At 49.2% G+C, this 24514-nt stretch overlaps 1 protein-coding gene across 11 annotated transcripts in view; it reads left to right on the top strand.

Moving 5' to 3' along the window:
- Window positions 1-24514, top strand: part of SEMA4D (semaphorin 4D) — a 109012-nt gene that overhangs the window by 20703 nt on the left and 63795 nt on the right. For 2 of the 11 annotated variants that reach the window (XM_089912913.1, XM_022560665.3), the window contains exon 1: window positions 22431-22796. The exons of 2 other annotated variants lie outside the window; for them this stretch is intronic. The gene's annotated coding sequence lies outside the window, so the exon portion shown is untranslated. 7 more of the 11 variants (XM_089912919.1, XM_089912915.1, XM_022560664.3 and 4 more) reach the window with 7 other exon arrangements.

Genomic DNA, 24514 nt, shown 5'->3' on the forward strand with positions numbered 1-24514 from the left:
AGGCAGAATCCCTCTTTCTTGGTGGAAGATCAGTGGTTTTTCTACTAAGACCTTCAACAGATTGGATGAGGCCCACCCAGATTATGGAGGGTAGTCTGCTTTACTCAGAAGTCTACCAATTTAAATGGTGATGCCATTCAAAAAATACCTTCACAGAAGCCTCTGGAATAATTTGGCCAAGTATCTGGGCATCGTGGCCCAGCCAGGTTGACATGTAAAATTAACCATCCTGATCAACACCCCCAAGTGCCTGAACCCCATGGTGGGTTATAGATTAGGTACATGAGGTTGTTTAGGGTGTACAAGGACAAGGGGTGGCCTGCTCCCTGAGCAGACAGGGGCTTATGGCTTGTCCCCAGGGGCCATGGGGCCCAGTGCCAATGTGGAGGAAGGTAATGTTTCTTGCATTCTGATGGTGCTGGGAGCACAGCTCTGGCCTGGTGTAGGCTGAGCCCCATACTTGCTGCCTTGGGGCCTCATTGGGACTGCTCCTTCATTCCGTCACCTCTGGCCCCATGTTTAGGCCTGAGTGACTCCCTAGGTGCCTCTGGGGAGGATACTTGTCATCCTCTTTCTATAAAATGCTTCATTTCCTGACATGGACACGGTGGAAGTGTTTATTAGCTGAAAGGCTTGGTGCTCCGCATCCTGGTATTTTCTTTTTCCAGCAGAAACCCTTGTTCGGGTCATGGTCTGGCTGTCCTTTCCTGTCCTCCATGCCGCTGAAGTTGACCTGTCCGCCTGGCATGTTCTTATCAGGCCTCTTGGCTGTGCTGTTTTTTTGTTTTTTTTTTTGTGATACACAGGCCTCTCACTGTTGTGGCCTCTCCCGTTGCGGAGCACAGGCTCCGGACGCGCAGGCTCAGCGGCCATGGCTCACGGGCCCAGCCACTCCGTGGCATGTGGGATCCTCCCGGACTGGGCCACGAACCTGCGTCCCCTGCATCAGCAGGCGGACTCCCAACCACTGCGCCACCAGGGAAGCTCTTGGCTGTGCTGTTAATTGGACGATAAATAATCACAGTGAAACAGAAGAAAAGCAGTGTGGTGTCTCCAGGCAGGCTTGGCCTGGTCCTCCAGTTTCTGTAGTCTTGGAAATGACCTGCTTGGTGGATAAGGGAAGGGAGACAGAGCAACAGGAGCTCTGCAGGGTTCCCCAAATTGACGAAGGAAGGTGGCTTTTCTCATTCTTTTCAATCGGGTGCGCTGTTTGAGGCTAATGAATGAATGAATGAATGCATGGATGGGAGAGTGGGCTGGTCCCAGAGGTGGAAGGGCTTAGGGTGGCAGGCCGGAGCCCGAGGGGCATGGGTGCCAGGGCTGTGACCCAGGGTTGGGCGGCAGGAGGGAACGTCAGTTCTGGCCCTGGCACTCGGTGTGTCTGGTGGCTTCTCACACACCTCTGAGCTGGCTGAGGCTCAGAGAGGGACGTCACTAGGTTCCCGGGGACCCGCAACCTCTCCTTGCCTCTGGGTGTGTGGGGCACAGTGCGGGCACAGCTGCCCCCAGGCCTCTGAAGCTTCCTGCGAAGCCCCTTGTCTCGCTATTTGTTAGAAAAGTGCGGCCCACCTTGGCAGCCAGGGGCATGCCTGAGCATGCAGCTCTCCTGGTGCTCAGGGGCTGTCGGGCCTCTGTGGTGCCCAAGCCTGACCCTCTCCCAACCCGGGAGGCCAGCTGGGATGCCAGTTGGGATGCCGGAGAGCTGGTACTGGAGACGCCTGGTGACAGCGGTGAGTGCCAGAGCAGTGTGGCAGCTCTGCCTCCCCCTGCCCCCAGGTCCTAAAGCACCAGCTGTTCCTCTCAGAAGCACCTTCTGGAACTTCTTAGGGTGGCCCGGTGGGGCGTCTGGGGGCTCCCCAGTGACAGACCTGAGACCAGTTCTCTGGTCTTGACACCCTGTGGAAAGGTTAGCCAGAAGGGATGTGTCAGTGAACAAACATTCTTTCTGCCTTTTTTCTCTTCTTTGAGGGACATAGGTCTGCTGGTAGGGGCTTGGGAAACCAGCGGCTTGATCGTTTTTCATTTTTCAGCCCTGTCCTCAGTCAGGATGTTCTGGGAATCAAACTGGAAATAGATGACGAAGTGTATGTAGTTTTTCAAAAATGGTCCATGTCTGCTGAAGCTTGTGTTCTGCAGGGAAGATTAACGGTTAGAGGCCTAACCACAGAGAAGGAAAGAGAAGCTAATTTAAACAGTTTACAGAGATTATTGACTTGGCTCTCTCATCTGTGTACACAAAGGAATATTGCTAGAAACTAAAAACTTGGAAACACTCAGATAGGTTTTTATTTTGTTTGTCTAGCATAATCTTTGTGATGTTCTTATCTGGATCAAAATGCCAATGATTTCTTGACTCAACCACCAACATGGAGTTTAAACGAGGGTTAATTACCATTCAGAAGCTTGTGATGCAAGCTTGTGAGCTGGGCGAATGAGTCAGGTTGTGTTTGTTTTTGGTGTTTACTGATGCCAGGTATCTAGAAGCTGCAGTTTGCATTTGGACATCATTGGGGTTCAGTCTGTTGGCAGCCAGTGGGAGTGGTGGGAGGACCCTGCCCAGAAGCTGCAAAGTGGCTAGAACTTTTCTGAATCAGGAGCATGGGTCGCACAGTGCAGCTTCCGGGACCCAGAAATACTGCCATGGGGGTGTAACCCCCCTTCTTTCTCTGCCCTCTTCCCTTCGTGATCTCAAGGAGGAGATGAGGAACAGGGTCCAAACTTGTCACTGACTGATTGGGCCAGAGTCTCCATTGCCCTTTGTCTACATGCAGGTCTGTTTAAGGTTCTGGTCAGCTCAGGTATGGCTAAAAGTGCAAAATGCTTCTTCAGACGATTGATGTATTTTACCGACTTTTTGGTTGCCTCTCGTGGGAAGCAAAAGCATGATTCTTTGAAAGTCCAAAGGATTGGACAAGTTGACTCAGGGTCTCTGTCTGGTTTGTGATCACAGTATGAACAGACCCTGTCCCACGTGTAATGGAGCCTGCGTGCACGGTTCATGCAGGCAAAGTCTGGAAGCCGCACTCCAAACCAAGCAGCACAAGTCTGCAGAGAGTGATCCGCAGTTAAAGCTTTAACTTCCTGCTTTTAGAACTCCCTTTTATTGTTTTGTTTTCATACAAGTACACTTTTGTAAATCTACTTTTCTGATAAAGTTGTTTTAAAATAGAATTTACCATTTTAACCACTCTTAAGTGTGCAGTTCAGTGGCATTAAGTACAGCCACGCTGTTGTGCAGCCATCACCACCATCCACTTCAGAACTTTTTCATCTTCCCAAATGGAAACGCTGCACAAATTCACTAAACGCCAACTCCCTAGTGCCCCTCCCCCAGCTCCTGGTACCCACCATTCTACTTTCTGTCGCTATGAATTTTGCTACTCTAGGGACCTCAGACAAATAGAATTATGGAGTATTGTCCTTTTGTGTCTGGCTAAAAGTGAAGTGTTTTAAAAAACATTTGAATCAAATTAATGTAGTCCTTTTACTCTTTTTTCCTTCATATTTAAAATTATTTTATAGTAAAAGTGATTATTTTGGTGTACAGTTCTGTGAGTTTTAATACATGTATATTTATGTAACCACTTCCACGATCAGGATTCAGAATAGTTCCATCCCCCCAAATTCTCCCCTCTACAGGCAGACCTCGGAGATATTGCAAGTTCCGTTCCAGATCACTGCAATAAAACGTATATTCCAGTAGAACAAGTCACATGAAATTTTTGCTTTCCAGGTACATAAAGTTATGTTTACACTATACTGTAGTCTATTAAGTGTACAATCTCATTATGTCTAAAAAAAAACCAATGTATATGTACCTTAATTTAAAAATACTTTATTTGTATCATCTTTTTAGATTCTGCATATAAGCCATATCATATGATATTTGTCTTTCTCTGTCTGACTTACTTCACTTAGTATGATAATATCCAGGTCCATCCACGTTGCTGCAAATGTCATTATTTCAATCTTTTTAATGACTGAGTAATATTCCATTGTATATATGTACCACATCTTCTTTATCCATTCATCTGTCGATGGACATTTAAGTTGCTTCCATGTCTTGGCTGTTGTAAACAGCACTGCAATGAACATTGGGGTGCATATATCCTTTCAAACCATGTTTTCCTCTGGATATACGCCCAGGAGTGGGATTGCTGGATCATACCGTAGCTCTATTTTTAGTTTCTTAAGGAACCTCAATATGGTTCTCGATAGTGGCTGTACCAATTTACATTCCCACCAACAGTGTAGGAGGGTTCCCTTTCTTCCACACCCTTTCCAGCATTTATTGTTTGTAGATTTTTTGATGATGGCCATTCTGATGGGTGTGAGGTGATACCTCATTGTAGTTTTGATTTGCATTTCTCTAATAATTAGTGATGTTGAGCATCTTTTCATGTGTCTCTTGGCCATCTGTATGCCTTCTTTGGAGAAATGTCTATTTAGGTCTTCTGTCTAACAAATGAACTTATTTACAAAACAGAAACAGACTTATTGACTTCGAGAACGAACTTATGGTTACTGGGGGGAAGGGTGAGGAAAAGGAATTGATTGGGAATTTGGGATTGACATGTACACACTGCTATATTTAAAATAGATAACCAACAAGGACCTACTGTATAGCACAGGGAACTCTGCTCAATATTCTGTAATAACCTAAATGGGAAAAGAATTTGGAAAAGAATAGATACATATATATGTAGAACTGAATCACTTTGCTGTACACCTGAAACTAACACAACATTGTTAATCAACTATACTCCAATATAAAATAAAAATTAAATTAAAAAAAATTTTAAAGGCAAAAAAAATACTTTATTGCTAAAAAATGCTAACCATCATCTGAACCTTCAGTGAGTTGTAGTAGTAACATCAGAGATCACTGATCATAGATCACCGTAACAAATATAATAATAATGGAAAAGTTTAAAATATTGTGAGAATTACCAAAATGTAACATAGAGACACAAAGTGAGCAAGTGCTGTTGGAAAAATGGTGCCAGTATACTTGGGTCAATGCAGGGTTGCCACAAACCTTCAATTTGTAGAAAACACAGTATCTGCCAAGGGCAGTACCGGTAAAATGAGGTATGCCTGTATTATCCTTTATATTCACACCCTCCCATCACCCCTGACCACATAGAACTACTGACCTAGACTGTCCCTCTGGTTTACCTGTTCGTGAACTTCCTATAAATGGAGCCATAGAGTAGGTAGCCTTTTGAGGTTGGCTTCCTTCCTAAGCATAATACCTTTGAGGCTCATTCAAGTTGTTGTGTGATCGACAGTTGATTTTTTTCTTGTCACTGAGTAGTAGTCCATTGTACGCTTGAATAGAGCTGCCATAAACATTCATGTGAGGGCTTTTCTGTGAGTGTATGGTTTCATTTACTTAGGATAAATACCCAGGAGTGGGATTTCTGGGCCATAGGGTAAGTGTGTGTTTAACTTTATAAAAACTACCAAAATATTTTATGGAGTGTCTGTCCTGTTTTACATTCTCACCAACAACCTGTAAGAATTTTAGTTGCTCCACATTCTCACCCATACTTGGTTTTGTTAGTAGGTTTTTTTTAATTGAAGTATAGTTGATGTACAATATTATATAAGTTACAGGTGTACAGTATAGAGATTGACAATTTTTAAAGGTTATACTCCATTTATAGTTCTTATAAAATATTGGCTATATTCCCTGTGCTGTACAATATATCCTTGTAGCTTATTTTATACTTGATAGTTTGTACCTCTTAATCCCCTTTGTCTGTATTGCCCCTCCCCCCAACCCTTTCCCCACGGGTGACCACTAATTTGTTCTCTATATCTGTGAGTCTGTTTCTTTTTTGTTATAGTCACTAGTTTGTTGTATTTTTAGATTCTACGTGTAAGTGATATCACACAATATCTGTTTTTCTCTGACTTATTTCACTTAGCATAATGCCTTCCAAGTCTATTTATGTTGCTGCAAATGGCAAAATTTCATTCTTTTTATGACTGAGTAGTATTCTGTTGTGTGTGTTTGAGTGTGTGTGTATATATATATATATTTATACCACATCTTCTTTATCCGTTCATCTGTTGGTGGACACTTAGGTTGCTTCCATAGCTTGGCTGTTGTAAATAATGCTGCTATGAATATTGGGGTGCATGTATCTTTTCAACTTAGCAATTTTAGTTTTTTTCAGATATATACCCAGGAGCGGAATTGCCAGGTCATATGGTAGTTCTGTTTTTTAGTTTTTTGAGAAATTTCCATACTGTTTTCCACAGTGGCTGCACCACCATTTTTTTAGTCATTCTAATTTGCATACACTGTGTCTCCTTGTGGTTTTACTTTGCATTTCCTAGTGACTAATGGCATTAAACATTTTCTCACGTGCTTATTTGCCATCTCTATATCCTCCCTGGTGAAGTGTCTCTTATTTTATTGGGTTGGGTTTTTCTTCCTGTTGAGTTTTGGGAATTTTTCCTATCTTCTGAACACAAGTTCTTTGTCAGGTTCGGGGTTTTCAAATATTTTCTTCCAGTCTGTAACTTGTCTTATTTTTTTTTTTTTTTGTGGTACGCGGGCTTCTCACTGTTGTGGCCTCTCCCGTTGCGGAGCACAGGCTCCGGACGCACAGCCTCAGCAGCCATGGCTCATGGGCCCAGCCGCTCCGTGGCATGTGGGATCTTCCCGGACCAGGGCACGAACCCGTGTCTCCTGCATCGGCAGGCGGACTCTCAACCACTGCGCCACCAGGGAAGCCCCGTAACTTGTCTTTTAATTCTTGTAACAAAATCTTTCACAGAACAAAACGTTTTAATTGTGATGAAGTTCAACTTACCAGTTTACCGTCATTCATAGGGAGTACGTGGAAAGCTGATTCATTTTCTGTTACTGATCTCGTATCCTGTGATTTTGCTCACCTCACTTGTTAGTCCTGAGAGCTTTTTTGCTGTTGTTGTAGAGTCTTTGGAATTTTCTGCAGAGGCAATCATGCTGTCTGTGAAAAGGCCGTTTTATTTCTTCCTTGCTAATCTGTATGCCTTTTATATCTTTTTCTCGCCTCATTCACTAGCCAGGTCTCCAGTGCACTGTTGAATAGAGGCAGTGAGAGGGGCCACCTGCCTTGTCCCTGGTCTTAGGGGAAAGCATTCAGTCTTCCATCACTGCGTATCATGTTAGCTATAGGTTTCTTCACAGATGTCTGTTAGTAGCCTGTCGAGGTTCCCTTCTATTTCTAGTTTGCTGAGAATTATCATGATTGGATGCTGATTTTTTTCAGATACTTTTTCTACATAAATTCATATGCTTGTGTGTTTTTTCTTCTGTAGACTGTTAATATGGTAGATTACATTGATCGATTTTATATACTGAACCAGGCTTGCATTCTGGGATAAACTCCATTTGGTTGTGGTGTACCATTTATATATATATATATATATATATATATATATATATATATATATACACACATATATATATATGTATATATATATATGTAGCTGGATTAAATTTGCTAATAATTTTTGAGGATTTTTGCATCTGTGTTCATGTTGGTTTGCAATTTTCATGTGTGTTTTTGTCTGGTTTTGTTATCAGGGTAATGCTGGCCTCATTTAAGTTGGGAAATGTTTTTTCTTCTGTGTTCTGGAGTAGCTAATGTAGAATTGATGTTCTTTCTTAAATGTTTGGCAGAATTTGCTGGTAAAACCACCTGGGTCTGGAGGTGTCTTTCTCAGAAGAGTTTTAAAGTATGAATTCTATTTCTTAAGTATTGTTCAGGTTACCTATTTCATCATGATGCATTGTGGTAATTTGTGGTGGTTGAGAGATTGGATTATTCCCTTTGAGTTGTTGACTTTACTTGCAGAGTTGTTCGTGGTATTCCCTTATTATCCATTACTGTCTGTGAGGTCTGCAGCGATCACACCTCTCTCTCCTGGTATTGGGATTTGGGAATGTATTAGACCTAGTGTCTGAAATGTAGCCTTTGTTGGCAATGGGTTCAGCATCCTAGCTGAAGACATTGCCCCGTCTCCCTAGGCTGGATTCCCTGGGTTTCCATGGTATCTTTAGGGAGTAGCAAATGAGGTGTGTTCGGAGGAAGTTTAAGGCTTTTGGGCAGCATTTGTTGCCCAGTGGTGGAAAGTTAATACATGGCACCCCAGTGACCTGCATGTCATGTCTTCTTGTGTTTCCAGAAGCATCAGTTTGCTGCCAGGGAGCAATTTCACACAGTGGGGGAGGGGGGTGGGGGTGTGTGGAATCTCACTAAAGGGTGGAAGAGATTCCCCCTTTGTTCATGGTGTTTAAGGGGATTGTTCCAAGTGGTGTGTGTGTAGTATTGACTAATTTATGTATTTCTAATCAAGGCCACAAACTGGGTTCGTGTTTTTTTTTTTTTTTTGGCTGCGTTGGGTCTTCGTTGCGGTGGCTTCACTTGTTGCGGTTCATGGGCTCTAGGCGCGCAAGCTCAGTAGTTGTGGCTCGCAGGCTCTAGAGCACAGGCTTGGTAGCTGTGGCGCACGGGCTTAGTTGCTCTGTGGCATGTGGGATCTTCCTGGACCAGGGTTCGAACCCATGTCCCTTGCATTGGCAGGCAGATTCTTAACCACTGTGCCACCAGGGAAGCCCCTGGGTTGCTTTTAAAACCCTGGTAAATTAAAGCCAGTGTAGTGGTATGTTTTAGTTAGAGGTTTAAGTGGAGATTGTTTAGTAGTGGTCGTTTATTTGGCGGGGATGGAAGATAGTTGATAGCATGTCCTTCTGTATGATACTTTGTCTTCCTTCATCAGGAATCCTAAAGTAAACATTTTTAGAATGAGGAAAGCTGTGGGGTTTGGGCTGCTGTTACAAAATACCACAGACTGGGTGGCTTATAAGCAACTGACGTTTATTTCTCACAGCTCTGGAGGCTAGACATTTGAGATCAGGGTGCTGATGTGGTCGGTCGGGTAGGGCCTGGGTTCAGGTCTTGGACTTCTCACTGTGTCGTCCCAAGGTAAAATGGGCGAGGGAGCATGCTGGGGTCTCTCTTATAAGGACACGAATCCCATTCATGAGGGCTCCACTTTCATGTCCTACTCACCTCCCAGAGGCCCCCCTCCTAATACCATCATGCCGGGGGTGGGGGTAGGATTTAACATGTGAATTTGGGGTGGGGGGAAATGTAAACATTCAGACCGTAACAATTTCTGATCCTGATATTGTGACATCTTCCTAAGTGAGAGAGAAAGGGTCATAGTTGTTTAGTAATTTGTCAAGCAAGATTAATTTTGCTTCATTTAATTAAAAAAAAAAAAACTGTGTCACACTGGGCTTTAGAATAAGAGAGGCATTTATGAGCAATAGAAAGAAAATAGGTTTTTGCAAAAGCAGAAGGGTTTGGAAACCTGTGCAGGCCCTGGCGAGGTTAGGGACACAGAGTTTCCTAAATGATTGCAAGTCATTTGGAGGACCAGGCCTGGCACAGTGACCGCCCTGCTTTAGTCACTGTATCACAGTCCTGTGGCAACTCAGTCTGTCCTTCTGCTGCTTGCCTGCTGCAGGCTGGTCAGGAAGTTCCAGGTGAGGGGCTGTGGCTTGAATACTAGCCACCTGGACAGCTTAGGTCTTTGGAGGGCTGTTTCCAAAAGTGGGGTGGGGAGCCTTTCAAGAATTGTAATTCTTCTAGGTGTAATTTTCCCCCTTACTACAAAAGTAGCACATGTACTGTAGGATGTACAGAAAGGAGGGGAATTAAAATCAGCCCCTCCTCCGATAGAGTTTGGGTGTAAATCCTTTTAGCCCCTGCAGCCCTAGTCTCCTTTGGGGCTAAATTGTGGGCACCACATGCTGGCGTGGTGCCTTGGGGGGCGTCCCACGTGAGATCCCAAGACCATCTAGTTCTGAGGTCTCAGAAGATGGGCAGCTAGGCTGCGAGGGCATGAAAGTACGTGGAGGCACGCTCTTCCACCCGTTCCCTGTGTCCTGTGTCCTTGTCCGTACGTGGCCGCCAGGAGGGAGGCCGGTGCCGGGGCACAGGTGGAGGCATGGTGGGGAAGGAATGCCCACTCCTTTTCACGGAGAGTGTTCAGCTTTGACAGCTGAGATGGGGAGCCCCTGTTAATTCTTACCTGTACAATTAGCTCTGCAGATTAATCATTCTGTTTCTTTCCAGGAGTTTGGTGACATTTTAGTTTCTGTTCTGATTGCTTGTAAAAGAGTAACAAAACCCTCTTTGGTCCATGTCTTCTGGAGCTTGTGGCTTAGAACCTCATAGTTACATAGTAAGGAGAGGGCAGTGGAAGTGGAGCAGCATCCTTGCAGAAGGTTCCAGTAACGGACGTCGTGTTCATGTGTCATCGTCATGTGAACGGCAGTTACGTCCTTTGGTGTCACATGAGAACACACCTGAAAACACCGACCATCGGGACTGCAGACGTTGCCATGTGCTGTCCAGGGACTGGATATGAGGGTGTTGATCAGTGCGCACAAATTACAGTGCAAAGAGCACAGTTTGCCTGTCACCGAGGAGCTCATGCATGCATGTGACCAACTTAGACCTTGAGACGGATGTTTCTCAAGCGTGGCCTTGTGCAGACGGAAGCACACGCCCTCTCGACATGACATGGCATGTGTTCTATACAGAAGGAACCTAACTAACTCCCTGGGCGGCCTCTCAAGGAAGCGTGTGCCCCAAGAACGGTCTCTCCTCTGACCTCCAAGGAATGGTCTGCTTGGTATCAGCGTGTCTGAGCAGGTGTGTGCAGGCTGGAAGGGGTCTGGGGGGTGGGCAGACCTGGGGTAAACGTGTGTGGCTTCCTAGAGCAGTGATTCTTTTCAAAGAAAGAGAAGGCCCCAGGTGCCCCCCTCTCTCTGATGTTAGGGATTCTTAGAGGTGTTCGAGGAGCCCTGGAAAGAATTCTAGTTTGGCAGAAAGAAAAGGCATTTCTGAAAGTGAATTGGCGTCCCTGTTCCTTATTTTCAAGGCTGTGTGAGCACAGACCTAAGTGATCAGCATGTTTTTTTATTTGAGTAAGGGGGGATCTTTCATTCATATCATTCAGCAATTTATGTGTCATCTCCATTGGCACATGCCCCAGCTGGCTGCAGTTCCTTGCTGGGAATGTCCCACAGCCTGGGAGGGGCTGCTGGGACACTGCTGGGCCTCTCACTGGACAGTGATGCTCCAGGACCTGCGTGCCTTATGCTGTCGGGGCAAACCTCCTCCCTGCTCCCAGCTCCCCAGCTCTCCTCATCCCCCACTCCCCTCTAGAAATGCAGGAGTCCTTCTTGGTACCACTTCCCCTTTCACCTCACTGTGTACCATTGCCGGGTCCTGAGCCCCCTTCCCTCCCAAACCTCACAGTTCTCCCTCCCTTCTGTCCACCATGGACTTTGGAATGAGCATCCTTTGCATGGAACATTGGAGCCTGTGGGGTTTGTCTGGCTTGGTACAGCTCTGTACGTGGTACGTAATGCAGACAGTCCTCGCCTGTAGACAGGCAAATGAATTCTGTCCAGTGTCAGGGCAGTTGACTTCCTCCCACGGAAAAATCCAGTTTTGTGCCTGTTGGAAGTTCATTTCTATACTTCTTTATTTTATATATATATATATATATATATATATATATATATGTATTTTAATTGAGCTGAAGTGCACATAACATAAAATTAACCACGTTACAGTGAACAGCTCAGTGGCATTTAGGACATTCACAGTGTGTGTAACCACCGCCTGTATCTAGCTCTAAGACCTTTTCATCACCCCCTGCGTGATGAAAGTGGTACTTCACTGCTGCGTACCACTAAGCAGTCACCCCCTTTCCTCCTCCCTCGGCCTCCATATAATCTTGTGCCTTCTTTGAAGGCACTGTAATGTCTCATTGGTTCCTCATGAATAATGAGTTAAATAACATATTTAACATGTGGTCTTTTTTTGTGTGTGTGTGTGTGTGGTACGCGGGCCTCTCACTGTTGTGGCCTCTCCCGTTGCGGAGCACAGGCTCCGGACGCGCAGGCTCAGCGGCCATGGCTCACGGGCCCAGCCACACCGTGGCATGTGGGATCTTCCCGGACCGGGGCACGAACCCGTGTCCCCTGCATCAACAGGTGGACTCTCAAACACTGCGCCACCAGGGAAGCCCAAATGTGGTCATTTTTTAAAATGACCTTTTAACAACCATCCCACCCTTGGCTGAGCTGCCAGCCCTTCTCACTGGGTGGTGCTGGTTTTCAGTCCTCCAGCGCCTCCTGTACTACCTCCGTGGCATGCGGTGGGCTGGGGATTTTTTTTTTTTAGAATGAGAATCTTGTCATGGAGGGTAGGTGAGCACTTCACGTGTGGACTTTCCTGGTCTTGTCTGGGGCTCTTGGGTGATATTTTGAAAAGAAGTCATCTTCCTGGGCTGGCGCTCTGTGCCCTGCCAGGTCAGTCAGCATGTATTGATTAATTATCACAAGTCCAGTGCTGCGTTGAGCAATCCAGATGTTTACAGTTGTGGAGAGGGCATAGTGCCAAGAACAGAAATCCCATGCAGTCGGAGCCAGTGGGCTTGCGTGCTAGGTGTCGTTATCAGCTGAGCAGAGAGCAGGACCCTCACCCCCTGAGCTCTCTGGGCCCCGTGGTAATGGCCACGAGTTGGCCCAGCCTGTCCCTCAGGGGCTGAGGACTCCCTGGCACCCCATGTTCCCAGCAGACCTAAAGCACAACCTCCATGTGTGAAGGTTGAACCCCCTAACTGGCCCGAGTCTCAGTCAGTCTTCCTCGTGGGGCCCTCACTCTGGTGCGACCTCAGGTTTGAACTCGGCCCTCAGTGACCCTGGCTTTTCCCAGTCCCTTGGCCATGTGGGGAAGGACCTTTCCCTGCTGTCCAAAACCAACCGCAATAAGCAGGTGGTTGTGACCTTGAGCAGAAAGAGAAAGGTCAAGCCTTGATTGTGGGAACCCCCAGAATAGTCCTGTTGAACAGAGACAAACCCCTGTCTGCAGAAGGGACTGGATTGTTGGACAGAAGATGGCTGGTGTGAGCTCAAGATTTTCACCTCAGGAGGGCTGTTGGTGCTTTTGTAAACGACCAAGGACAGCTTTCAGTTCAAGGTGTCCTTGGCTTGTTTTTGCTTTAAGTGATAGGCATTTGTTAGCGTCTCCACATCCTAGCCGACGGCTGCTTGTTGTCGCTCACATCAGTGTTGTCATGAGGGGAGAGCTTGGGTCCCCTTCCCTCGGAGTCCCCACTTCTCTCCTGAAACCAGCTTTGCGGGTTTTCCGTAAATAACACATGGCTAACGACCTTCATTTCTGTGAGGAGTTGTGGCACCATACCAAAGTTTTGGAGAGAAGTTAGTGAAATGTCCCAACATCTGTATTCATAAGAAATCAAGTTTCAAGTATTTACAGCACAGTGGTGCGGAGCGATTTCTAAGCATTTCCCTTTGGCTACGCAGAGAATGTCGCAGCCAGGGTGGCGTATGCGTGTGTGATTTCAGCACCTCGCTCTGCAGTTTGGGTCTTAGTAGAGCCCGAGGGTTTCCCTTCCTAACCCAAACCGAGTTTAATTAGCTGCTAGGAAAAGCGGCTTGCTAAAACCCATCCAACCCTTCTGTTAAACCTGATCCGTTAATTCATTTGTTACTAAAGACACGTGTTGGTCCCAGGACTTTCTCCAGGGTTTGTACACTGGGGTTTTCTATCCTTATGCCATTCTCCAGTGTAGGAGAAAAACTCAGGTGGATGCAATTTCTAGAGGTTTATTTTGATGGTTTTCCTCATGTGTCAACACACCTCAGGTAGGGCGGTGGGTGTCACCATTACCTCCTTGGTTGGCTGAGGAGGTTTGACTCAAAATCGCAGCGATCTGCTTAAGGTCATGTGTCCAGAAAGACACGTACGCACACTCTGGTGCCAGTCTGGTCCTGTATATACTCTCATTTATTTAATCCTCTCTTTGGGGATGTTTTCAGTTTTTTGCTATCGAGAGGCTCCTGGGTGAGAACTTTTGTGTGTGAGTATCTGTCCCTGTTTCTTATCATTACCCGTAGCTAGCATTGACTTTTCTAAGGTTCCGGATGTTGCTTCTTGAAGAGGCTTCCTGTTGACGTTGGGGAGGGACTCATACCTCCTCACCACCATTGAGCCTTATCAATTTTTCTTTGTTAATTCTGTAAGGGGAGAATGGCATCTTGTGTTAATTTGTATTATTCTGATTACCAGTGAGATGAACATTTCATTTCACACATTTAGTTGCAGCATGTTTAGAAGAGAATCTTTTGTGTTCAGGAGAGCAGTGACCAGTTCAGCAGTGACCGCCCCCCGCCCAGAGCATGAGGGCAAGCATTTGTTGGTGGTGGGAGTATTCCCGCCGGGAACTTCTCTCCCTGCAGGGGCCTGGAGAGCAGGGGTCCTGGATACACTGTGTGTCATGCTTTGGATGGCCCCATGGAGCCCTGCCCACCTCCTGGAGGGGTGTCAGCTTAAGCAAAAGGTCCCGTGTGCTGTGTTTGATGTTTCCAAGGAAAGGCTGAGTTTTCCACAGCGAGTGGGACACTGGGTGTGCGTGAGTGGTGTGATTTTCCTTTGATGTTGCTTCCCCCTGTTTCTCTGGCCTGCCAGCCCCCAGGAGCAGCTGTGACTTGAGGTCTCAGACACGCCCCTGAGTTGACTCCTGAACCAGTCCCTGTTTGTACCGTGACCCTGAACTGGTGGGACGTTATGGAACCCTATGAGTCTTCAGGAAGGTGGAAGTCAGAGGTCTCACCTGTCCATCAGACCCATGTGTTTTGGGCTTCAAGTAATTTGTAATCAGTTGTCACATGGAAAACAAAGCCAGACGTAGTAATAAGAGGCTTTATTAGGAAGGATTATTATGGGGGAACCAGGGAGGCAGCTGTTGCAGTGGAGAGATGTCAGCGTTCGGCAAACTGGGTTTTTCCTTGGTAGGGAGGTGTAGACAAGGCTATAAGGACCCGGGTGTGGGGATGAAGAGTGATGGGGTGATAGATTGGGAGATGTGTCCTCCAAGGCCAGCCTGTTCTCAGGGGCGCCATCCGAGTGCTCAGCCTCACGGTGGGTCGAGAGAGGCCTGGGGGAAGGAGAGAAGCTGAACCAGAGTCGGGTAACAAGTGTTTTGTTCCGATTTATCTGTAGGGATGAGCTGTTCAGCCAAGGCACAGAGTGGAATTCGGGGGCCCGTGTCTCACCTTGCCCTAGGTGAATGGGGCCCCCCGTCTTATCTGAGTCATGCGCAGTGAGCCCTTCCTGGATCACAGAGGGATGGCGCGGTCTACCTGCCGATCGCAGGGCCAGGTGCAATCAAGACTGTCAGGCTGAGCTCTGCAGGGAGTGGGTCTGTCATGGCGGCGGACAGGCGGCTGCCTGGACTGCGTGCTTCAGCCGCCTGGGCGCTGAAACCTCAGTGGGGCCACCCTGCCCCGCCCAGGCCTTTCCCATGGGGACCTGCTTCCAGGGGAGGCACATGTGAGCTGGGCTGTGATGGATGGGAAGGACCTGCCGCATGCAGGAGTGGCTCTGGGGACAGAGGGCCGTGCGAGGGGGTGCTGGCCATCTACAATGTTGTGCCCTTGAGCTGCTCGGTGGGGCATGGTCAGGGGGTTGGGGTGCCTCCTGAGGGAGGCCAGGAGCCCTGTGGAAGGAAGGAGCCCCGGCAAAGGGCTTCCTCAGCATCGTGCTCCTCCTAGGCTCTGATTGGGGGACGTTTAGTAGGCCCGCCCTGATTACAGGGTTATTAAAAACTCTCACAGATTCCACGACATTTTTGGTTTCTTCCTTTCTTTTTTCTTGCTTTGACTCTCCCCCTCTTCCTCCCCCCCTTTTCTCTTTTTCTGATTTTGGTTTTTACGTTCATAATTCACTTTAAAACTTAAACATTGTTGAAATACTAAGCTTGAGCACCAGCAGTTTCTTACCACGTGATTGTGAATTAGGGGCCAGTTTGGGAGCTTTGTTGTCACTCACACCATTGCTAGCGAGGCCTGACCCGCCCTCACTCCTGCACCTCCCGGAGCTCATGCTCAGTGTTCACTGGGCCGAGGGGAGTGGCATGAACGGAATCAGGGTGCAAATGATGCTCTTTGCTCCCAGTTCATGCAGATGCTGCATCTGGTCTCTCCTGGCCAGGGGAACTGCACCCCATGACTGAGTCCCGGGGGCCTGTTGCATGGCTGGGGCATTTAGTCTGCGTGTAGGATAGGGGGTAAGGGGTTCTAGCTCACGGTTTGCCCTGCTCACGTGTCCCCTTTTCTCACTCTGTCTCAGACTCTGCCATCCCAGACGGTAGTAGGAAGCCGCATCCCTGTTGCTAAAATGTTTGATGACACCAATCTTCAGGTAGGGGATGAAATCCGCCTGCAGAGTGCAGTTCTTTTTAGAGGCGGCTCCTGAGCAGGTCTTGCCGTAGGTGTTCCTCCATCAGTGAGCAGCTTCATCTGTTTGTTACGCTCCTGGCACCAGCTGGGGACTGGAGAGGCAGAGGAGGAAAGCTGGTGTCAGAAAGCTCAGGCAGTTCTGCTGGAAGGTTCACAGTCTGTCTGGGAGCTGCGGCTGCAGAGGCCAGGGCAGGAGAAGGGCTGCTCGAGGCCATGCTGTGGGAGCAGGTCCAGGAGTGGGGTGTCTGTGGTCAGCGCCAGCTTCTCTGGGCAGGAGGGGAAGGGCCGGGGCTGCAGAATGGGGTTGCCGCCCAGCGCTGGCATGAACGCTAGCTCCGAGCCTCTTCACTCTCCATCCATCGCTGCCTTTGATGCTGCTCCTCCCCTGTGGGGGCGTTGGCAACCTGGGACCTCCAGTCTCATACCCTGGCAGTCAGATCTAAACTGGATTTGAAGCTTTGGCCCCCGCTGTGGCCCTGGAGGGCCGTTTTCAGCTCAGGGTCCGCCTTGGGCATTTCTTGAGCTTTCGTTTCGTTGCATTTACTTGCTCTGATTAAGCCAGGAGAGAAGAGAGCTTCTGAGGGAGCGATTCTGTTTGTTTGGGCTGGGAGCCAGCAGCCTAAGAATCAGCTTCCAGAAGAGCTAACAAAGTGAGCAGGACCCATGCTGGCAGCTCTGGACATGGCAGTGGAGGAGGGTGGTGGAAATGTCAGGTGCCAGTCACGTCAGTCACACCCCGAGCTAGCGGGGCCACGGCCACTTCAGACCCGCAGACATCTGTGCGTGTCCCGGAGAGAGACCTGGGTTAAAAGTCTTCCAGACGTGCTTGCATTAGAGGGAGCCAGGAGTGACTTTTATTTTCAGTGTGTACACAAGACATTTAAGTACCACGTCCTCTTCAGATGCCCGTCCTGCTGATGGAATTGTTCTTGGAGGGAGGGTTCGGTGTTTGCTGCCCAGGCTCCTCGCCCTGCCCTGATTCCCCGGCCCTGGGAACTGCCCCACCCCCATGTTAGGAATCTCCCCTTGGCTTTACCTGTCACGTTGTAAATAGACGGCTTACAAAAGATAACTGAAAAGGAAAAGCTTAGGAAGATTAAAAAATACTCTAGAACTTGTGTTGAAGTGAAGAAAACAACTCATTTCCAGGATCAACTTTGCCACTTTGAAGGGGTTCATACGGAAACGTCGTGCGGGTGGGTTCTCTGTGTGAGGGTGGAGCAGGTATGTCCTTGTGTTGCTGCTGCAGGCCCGTCTGTCTCTGTGACAAGAGTCCTGGGGATGTGCGGTGATCCAAGGTCAGCCTCTGGGAGGAGCTGACCTCTGGGATTGTGTGTCTTCCCATGAGAACGGGGACCAGGTGGTCTTGGAGGCCTGGCTTCAAGGCGTGGGTCTGTTGGCGGTGCTGGGGCGCCTACCTTGGGGATGTCACCTGCCTGTGGGCTTCCCCGAAGCATGGAACAGGAGGGTCCGTGAGGGGCTCTGCGGCCTCCCAGGATAGGGTTCCTGTGGATGTCTGCGGGGTACAGTTTTATGTCTCATCTGTCACTTTTTCCCTTTTGACTCAAACTCTTAAAGCCTGGTGGTCCTGCTTATGGTGAGAACTTGAGTGCAGGTAGTGAATTACTCTGAGTGTTTTTGTTTTGGTGCTGCCTGGTCATTAATCCCACAGTTTTATTCTTACCAAGAGTGCGCTGTGCCTGCTGCCTGGGTACCAGGGTGGCCCCCAGAGGCAGGGGGCTCCATGGGCATGAGATAGAGCACCTGCCCATCGGAGGTGTGCTTTATTTTTAGCAAATGGCATTTAGCGTCTTGCAGAGCTGAGAGCAGGACGACTGTAGATGTAATTAAGTGACTCTGAAATGGGAGTTAATTACTTCTGCCTGTGTCAGAAGGCCAGGGAGGGTCTCTCTGGTCCTCTGGCTGCAGCCCTGTGAGGCTGTCACCTGGACAAGCTCCCAGGACCACCCCTCGAGGGCATCCAGGGTCCTGTGGGTGCTACTCTAACTAATGGTGAGTGGCCTGAGGAGCTGAAAGTTCATGACTCTTTAATGTAAAAATTATATACAAGGAACTTTATCCTAACGCTGATCTGTGCATGGTATTAGCCCAAATGTGTCCTCTCAAGGCGTACGGAACAATTATATTACAGGAGCAACAGGTCACTGACAAGAAGGCATGTATGTATAATGCGGTGTGTTCAAAAGCTGCCATAACAGGATGGAGGACTTGAGCACCGCCCAGCTCAGGGGCTGCCCTGGTCAGTGTCTAGTGAGAAAGCACCCGTGGGTGCTGGTGCTCTGTCCATCCTGCTAAGGACGGGGCTCCAAGGAACCAGGACCAGGGTGGACAGAGGGCTGCATCTAGGACCTCCCTCCATAGCTGTCCCCAACTCTGATCTTGTTGGGTCCATTCATAGTGACTGGAAGCTTCCACACCTCCAGCCACACCTGGGCCCATGCTGTCCAGTGCTGTGGCCGACACCACACGGTGTGAGAAGCGCTCCACTTCTCCACACCCCGGTGTGGCCCGTCAGAGCCGAGCAGCGCTGTGGCTGTGGAGACCTAGACTCAGAAGCAACAGTAGGATATCCTGTCCACGACCCTATTAATTATGTGTTGAAGCGATTGGGCTTTCGATGTGTATTGGGCCAAATAAAATATATTATTAAAACTAACTTCACCTATTTGTTTTTACTCTCAATGTGACTTGTAGGCACACCTGAAATCATGCACGTGGTCACGTGTGTGGCCCGCCTGGTGTTTCTGTGGGGGGCACAGATCTCAGCTGTTTTCTGATACCCTCCGTGTTTGAGTTCCCTCTTCTGTCAAGGCCCAGCCCATAGGCTGGGAGGCACAGATTAGGAACAGGTAGGTACATCAGGCTTTGAGAATACCTTGAAACCAGCTCTAAGTGCTATTGTTTTTGCATTTCTGCAGACAATTACACATAGCCTGCTGGGCCTCATCCAAGAAATGGGTTCTGTGCTCAGATGGTGTTTCTCTTGCATGGGGAACCGAGCACTTGGCTTTGGTGAGCACGCTGCTCCCCTGAAAGGCTATCCCAGCTCCCTGTCATTCAGGCTGCGCTTTATCCGGACTCCCTGTTTTCCGGGCTCCCCGTTGTCTGGGCTTTTGTCTCCCTGATTTCCATGGATGAAGAAACGTGCAGTGCATCTGGCCTGATCTTCCACTTACAGCTGTGGCCTGTGCGTGCTGGTTGGCGTGCCAAGCCTGTGTGTCAGCGATGGCTTTGATGAACTCCTGCCACTGATCTGGTGGGAGGAGGGACCACCGTTTAACCCTCTTCCGCCCCTGGAAGCCCCGCTGACAAGCTGGTGAATGTGGGCTGCTGTTTGAGTAGCTGCAGGGCACGTGGCCTGAGTCCTGGGAGAGACCCATAGGCCTTCCCACATCTGGCTGGGCTATTTATATCCCACAAAAGCCTGTTTTTCTCTGAAAAGAGTGAGCATGTGGTGATGCTGTCATGTGCATGGGTGAAGCCAGTGAAACAGCCTTTCAGTAAACTCCTTTCTGGTGCATCCGACACGTTTTCATGGCATGCACAGGCTTCCGGGTTCCACATCTGCCCTGCCCTGTGGTGTTCGTGCACACTTGGAGTGCGGGCAAGCTGTGGCCCCTAGGGCGGCCCCGCTCCCATGGCGGGAGAGCATGGCTAGCCCAGGGTGTGGAGCCCCAGCTCTCCCTGATAGCCGGGGAGGGACAGGTCCCTCTGGGGCCCATCACTCGAACAGCATGCTGAACTCCTGAGCTGTGCCCCACATGCTCTAGGCACCGGGCTTTCCACAGTGGAGAGAGCTTTCTCGTGTTGGGGAGGACGGGCCACAAAGGGGATCAGTAAGTCAGATATGGGAGGGGTGAGATGGTGGTGGGTGCAAAGAAGAGAAGTCAAGCGGAGAAGGGGCAGTTTGTTGAGAAAAGACAGGAGCTGGGCCTGGGTTTGGGGAGGAGTGTTCCAAGCAAAGGGGACAGCAGCTGCAAAGGTCCTGAGGCAGGAGTGTGCAGGAGGGACAGGTGAAAGGAGAAGAGGTAGGTAGATGGTGAGTTTATCTGTGCTCAGGGATGCTGAGATGGGAGCCCTGGGAGCCAAGGGTTTGGACAGGACCACAGGCCTCTAGGAAGAATGGACCCTGGAAGGTAGAACAGGGCACCCTGTTAGGAGGCTGTGAGGTAATCCAGGGAGAGACGTGGTGGCTTGGGCCAGAGTATAGCAGTAGGGGTGGGAGGATGGCCCGATTGGGCATTTATTTGGAGGTGGAGCTGAGAGGACTTGCTGCCAGGTTGGATCGGGGATGGGGTGGGGGCCGAGGATGCACCGAGGTTTTGGCTGAGCAACTGGAAGGATGGAGGGTCCACTTACAGGCCAGCTCCACCCGGGCTGTCTAGGAGGCATCCCAACCTTGGGAGACGGGGAGTGTGGCTTGGGGACACGTGAAGTTTGGAGGGGAGGAGGCCCTAGGAGCCTACGCCTGGAGTTGGGGAGATGTCCAAGGAGTGGCCCCGAGGGGTAGTTCCCAGCTGGAGCTCAGCAGCAAGTTCTCCCAGAGAGCAGGCAGCCTTGCCTGGAGATGTCCCTCAAGTATGCGTCCATCAGTGAGACTGGCCTGTGGGGGACACGAGGATGGGCCCCTGGGGTGAGATAGCCCTTGATGGGAGACTTAGATAGGTGGCTGTACGGGAAGGAAGAGGGTGTGAGTGGTGGAGCCTTAAACTGTCTGGAGGCGGGGAGAGAGCAGCAGGAATGTGGGTGAGGCAGAGCCCCTCCCCCATCCCTGGCATGGCTGGCTTTGAGGACTCTGCCCAGCTTGGTTTGGGGAGCAGAAGGTGGGTTTGGAAAGGGGGTGCCTCCATCCTTCTATGTAAGCCCTGTACGGATACTCTTCATGCCTTCATTGCCTTGTTGGAAAGACATGGTTGCCTCGTTGGAAAGACATGGCTCTCCAGGGTCTTGGATGGCCCATGCCTTTGAGTCAAAGGGGGCACTCAGTTTTGCAGGAAAATGCCATGGGCAGCAAAAGTGTCCTCACTAGAACCTGAGAGAGGCCCAGCTGTGTTCATTATGGAGACAAGATCGTGTGTCTTTGTCTTCTTGGCCATCTTTGAGGGTGGGGGCGGTGGGTTAATTACCGACTGGTCAGTGTTCATTATGATCTTGGACCAGGCCCCACTTGGAGCCACTCACTCAGGCTCCAAGATGGCTTTTTTTGGTTCTCTGTAGTAGGATGAAGAATGGCCCCCAAAGAAGTCAGATTCTAATCCCTGGAACTTCTGCATGTTACCTTTTCTAGTGATGGGATCTTGGCAGATGTGATTCAGTTAAGAATCTTGCATGAGGAGGTGATCCTGGCTTATCTGATGGGCCCTAAATGCCATCACACGTGTCCTTATGAGAGGGAGGCAGGGGAGATGTGAAAGACGGGGGGAAGGTGATGAGAAGATGGAAGCAGAGAGTCAGAGTGATGTGGGTGTGATGGCTGATTCTGTGTGTCAGCTTGACTGTGCCATGGGTGCCCAGATAGTAGTCAAACCTGATCCTGGGCGTGTCTGGGTGGGATTAGCACTTGGATCTGTAGACAGACTAAAGCAGATTTTCCTCCCCCATGTGGGAGGGCCTCATCCAATCAGTTGAGGGCCTGAATAGAGGAGAAAGGCGGAGTAAGAGAGAATTCCCTCTCTCTGCCAGGCTCTCTTTGAGCTAGGACATTGGTCTTATCCTGTCTTCAGATATGAACCAGAAATGGAACTTGTCCCCTCGGCTCTCCTGGGTCCAGCTTGCTGACTGTAGATCTCAGGGCTCTCCAGCCTCCATGGTCATGTGATCAGATTCATTATAATAAATCTCTTTCTCTCTATATACACATCCTATTGATTCTGTTTCTCTGGGGACTCTGACGAATACAGTGGCCACAAACGAAGGAATGCCACAAGCCACCAAAAGCTGGGCGAGGCAAGGAAGGATTCTCCCTCAGAGTCTCCAGAGGGAGCGCGGCCCTGCTGACACCATGATTTCAGCCCAGTGAAACTGATTGCAGACTTCTGGCCTCCAAAACTGTGAGAGAATAGATTTCTGTTGTTCTAAGCCACCCGGTTTATGGTCATTTGTTAGAGCTGCCACAGGAAAAGAACACAGCCAGTGTAAACAGTGCTACCGTAAATACCCCAGCCACACGCATGGGGCTGTTATTCAGGCATGGATTTCAGGGAGTGGCACTGCTGGGGCAGGGTGTGTGTCTCTTTGTTTCATAGATCATGCCAGATAACTTTTCAAAAAGATCTAGCAGCCCGTCTCTTTCCTGCATGGATGAGCGTGTGCCCTGATCCTGCATGCTCTCTCAGCGGTGGACATGAGCAGTCTTTTCGACTTTGTCAGTCTGAGAGGGGCAGAGCTGCAGCTTTGTTCCTTGACATATGTCTCTTTGAATCTGGTGAGTTTAGGGTCTTTGCTCAAAAGATCCCTCCGTCTGTGAAATGCCTGTTTGTGTTCTTTGCCCGTGTTTCTCTCAGGGTGTTTTCCCCTCCCTTATCCATTTGTAGGGGCTGTTTATTTGATACAAATGTTGTTGATTTTCTGCCTTGAAAACATTTATTCCCAGTTCTGTTGTTTGCTAATTACTTTTATTAACGTGTCATTTGCCATCAAGATGAAATCATTTTATTGTCGAATATGTCTTTCTTTCCTCTTATGACTTCTAGGTACCCATGTTTGTTAGGAAGATTCCACAGGCTGTCTCTTGATTTCCTGGCAGGTGTTTTATTGTTTTGTGTACAGATTCTGCTCTTGAGTGTGTCTAAAATGCTTTTGCGTAATATGGAGTAAGATGCTTGAGGGAGGGGAGTCTGGTTTTATTTCCTTCCAGTGTACCAGCACTAATTATTCAGTAATCCATCCTTTGATCAATGAACTGAACTTCAGCTCTGTGGTATAGTATGGTCTCATGTAAACTGGTTACCTTCAGGGATTCTCCATTCCATACCACTGGCCTGTTTGTCTTCCATTTTCCAACTTTACATTGGTAGCGGCTGTATGTACAGTGTGTTTCGATAGCAGATGAAGGAACCCTACCCCCTTGCTGAGCTCTGTGTTCACAATGAGATGTTACAGGACTGTTCTTATATATGCACTCATGACTGCGTGTCCACATTTACATGTGTCTCATGGCTCCTGGGCAGAGGAAGATTTGGGTGGACACATGGTGGCTGTGCTGCCAGGGGCAGTGGGCACAAAGGTATGGTGGAGGTTGGAGGGAGGGCCAGGTGGAAAGGGACACAACGACCATCGCATTGCATAAAATTACCCCACTGCACGTGCAGAATTTTTAAAGATCATTAAACAAGTGAAATAGTAGTGTCCAAGGGAAAAGGCACTAAACAGAGAACAAGTTTATCATGGGGGGAGTGAAAAGATAATACATTGCACTGGCTCCACCATTGTGTCGGAGACTTGCCATGGTGTGGCTTTTCTCTGGGTGTGGGTGCTAGTACTCTGCACTTGGTGGGGCGTGTGTGTACGTGGTGGGGTGCATGTGCCGTTGGCGTGTGTGAATGCGGCTGTTCCCAGGTACCCTGTGTCTGACGGCTGCCCTTAGGAGCTCACACCTGAGCACTGACTCGGGCCCTCTGAGCAGCAGTGCTCTGTTTCCCCACATGTCCTCTGTGTCCCCCAAACACCCTCTGTGCCCAAGCTCCCACTGTGCTGCCCAAGCTGGCCTGGCTGCACCTACACTGGGAGCCTGGTGTGGTCAGGGCCTGTGCTGACCCTCTTGTGGCCCTAGCCCCGCCCACACTGCAGGTGGAGGTGTGCCTTGAGCTGCATACACCTCACCCCACACAGGATGACAACAAACTCACAGAAGGAAGCTGGGCTCAGCAGAAGAGGGGGTGGGGTGGGGCGGGGGGAGGGTGTAGGTGCTGCAGGCCTAGGGCTGTCCTGTCATTCTGCCTTGCGTAGGTCCTCCTTTGGCAGCTGCTGGTGGCCCAGCCTGCTTCTCGGGTGGCAGCCACGGGTGGGTAGGGTGCAGGATACACTGTGCAGGCGGGCTCATTTGTCCCCCAGACACCTGGGTGGCTGGAGGCTCTGCAGGAACAACTGGACTGTGCACACCTGCTGTGCAGTCAGTGGAAGGTGAACCAGGTGCCTTCCTGT

This window comes from Delphinapterus leucas, chromosome 6 (assembly GCF_059928025.1).
Source record: "Delphinapterus leucas isolate spDelLeu-1000000601 "Yukka" chromosome 6, BTC_Dleu_Yukka2, whole genome shotgun sequence".
In the NCBI taxonomy this organism is placed as follows: Eukaryota; Metazoa; Chordata; class Mammalia; order Artiodactyla; family Monodontidae; genus Delphinapterus; species Delphinapterus leucas.